We start from the raw sequence: 2,434 nt of genomic DNA on the forward strand, positions 1-2,434 counted from the left end.
AGATAGATAGATAGATAGATATGCATACATATACATATATGTCATGAGTGCAGTTCAAGCTAGTTTCCAGAAAGTTGAAAATATTGATTTTCAATGAATTATGTTGTAGTTGTTAAAGTAAAACGAAGCGTTGATGTCACCAGTGACTTGTTTTTTGTCTTGAATGTGATAGCAAGCATTTCTCACTGTGCCTGCAATTCCATATTAACTCTGTTAATATCGACTTGCTGACAATAACTGTTTTTCTATTCATTCTTTGTGTAGAGTTGTTATATGATATTTCTCAGTCAAACTTAAATTACACTATTTTGAAATATTATTGAATAGGTGCCGTTCTATCCCTGTAGCACATGCGATGCCGATAGTCTCGCACTGATCTTTCTTCTGCTAAATTTACTTCCAAAGAGCAGTGTAATGCTTTGTTGGTGACCGTGTTTATAAAATGTAAGCATACTGGTACAATTAGCTCTGAAATTAGTTTCCTATTGAATTAATGTAAGGCAACATAGCATCTCCATTTCGTTGCAAGTATAGTGAGCTGACACGTGATGCACCGACTCATGCGCAATTGTTATTCAAGGGACATGATTGAGAGTTTCGACAAATATTTTAAGTTCAGCGTTATATCCTGTAAATTGACACATAGCAACAGGTACCAAGTTAGTATCTAACTTCAAGTTGTGCATGATTGTTTCCTGAATGTGTCAGCTGTGCATCCACTCCAGCTGTTGGAAACCATCATGGTGTCGTCCAATACAGTCCTACGCCAGTATTGTTGTCCATTTGCTCTAGTTTACTCTAAAGAAAAAAGTCTATAATTTCAAACGCAGCACGCTATAATTTCTCAATGAAACGTTTACAATTTCTCTATTCATTGCTATTAATTATAACCATGCATGTAGATCGTGCTTTAGTTTTGAGATTAGGTGCAAAGTGAATGGCTATGTGGAAGAGAGTTTGTAGGATACAGAAATAATAATCTACGATGTTAAATTCTACAAAACAGCAACCCTCAGTTTCTTTAAATAGGCCTCTATGACAAAAGTTGATTTTTACTTGTACTCATTTTGTTCTGCTGATTGTCAAGTCTAGTTCGCTTTTCCCTGGGATAAGCAGCCTACATTTCAGTGTGTAGTTTAGATTGACTTCAGATCTTTGGGTGTAATGTATGCATTTTCTTAGTTATTCCGTTAGTTTTATTTTTAAACGCAGTATGGGTACTTTTTATCTGATTCTATTTGTTAATATTCTTGTATAAATAGGGCAGCGAGCTGGCAGAATCGTTAGCACGCCGGGCGAAATGCTTAGCGGCATTTCGTCTACCATTACGTTCTGAGTTCAAATTCCTCCGAGGTCGACTTTGCCTTTCATCCTTTCATGGTCGATTAGATAAGTACTAGTTACGCACTGGGGTCGATGTAATTTACTTAATCCCTTTGTCTGTCCTTATTTGTCCCCTCTACGTTTACCCCCCTGTGAGCAATAAAGAAATAAATATTCTTGTATAAATGTCATTGTGGTATTTTAGAGAATTTTACCGTGTGGTGCAGTAAGTTACTATGTGTGTTATAAATTGTACAGGTATTTGACATAACTAACATTCTCCAGACTACCATCCGTCTGATAGCCAGAACGCGTGGATAAGCTCAATAGGAGTAACTCCAGGGTTAACTCCCAAATGAAATTATGTGTGCGTGTCCCAAATGAAATGATGTGTGTGTGTGTGTGTGTGTGTGTGTGTGTGCGTGTGTGTGTGTGTGTGTGTAGATATATATGTATATTCGGATCAAAACTTGTCATCAAATGATATTAGATAAATACTTACACCAATAAGTTAAGCGCACAAGCGAATAGGCAGACTCCTTCATGACTATTCAATTGTTCACAGAGCTGACACGAGCACAACCAGGCAGGCATCCATAGTTACTTCAAGACCATAACAACATACAACTCACCACGTATATCAATATCATAAATAATGCGCAAGATAAGTGAGAGGAAAGCAGAACCGTGGGCGAAGGAGGTTGGGTGTGGAGGATTTGCTGGGCTCACTGCGATGAGCAGGATCCAGGCTTTGGGTGTGGTTGGATGTGATATGAAGTGGCTTGCTGAGTCGGATTTGTGGAGGAGAAGAGCATGAAGAATGTTGTGTATGGTTTTCGAATGTAGTACTGGGCAGGTAGGGGTAAGAGGTACCGTAATTCAATAACCGAAACAGCGATGAGAACTGGTACAGTGCTGAAGATGTTCCAGTGTCGGTATCCAGGGACTACGCTGTAAATATATTGTGTGTATTTGTGTATTTGTGTGTGTGTGTGTATAAAAAGTGAGAGATAGACAGACAAATCGATAGCTAGCTAGCTAGATAGATAGATAGATCTACCTCTCTCTCTCTCTCTCTCTCTCTCTCTATATATATATATATATATATATA

The 2,434-nt window shown here is 38.1% G+C and overlaps 1 protein-coding gene across 1 annotated transcript in view; it reads right to left on the minus strand.

The window, feature by feature from the left end:
* The window catches only part of LOC106877814 (transcription factor MafA), a 17,807-nt gene extending 15,858 nt beyond the window's left edge, over nt 1–1,949 (minus strand). The window contains exon 1 of the mRNA XM_014926831.2: nt 1,826–1,949. The gene's annotated coding sequence lies outside the window, so the exon portion shown is untranslated. The remainder of the gene's footprint in view (nt 1–1,825) is intronic.
* Nucleotides 1,950–2,434: the final 485 nt, after the last annotated feature.

The sequence above is a fragment of the Octopus bimaculoides genome, chromosome 17 (genome assembly GCF_001194135.2).
Source record: "Octopus bimaculoides isolate UCB-OBI-ISO-001 chromosome 17, ASM119413v2, whole genome shotgun sequence".
Lineage (NCBI taxonomy): Eukaryota > Metazoa > Mollusca > Cephalopoda > Octopoda > Octopodidae > Octopus > Octopus bimaculoides.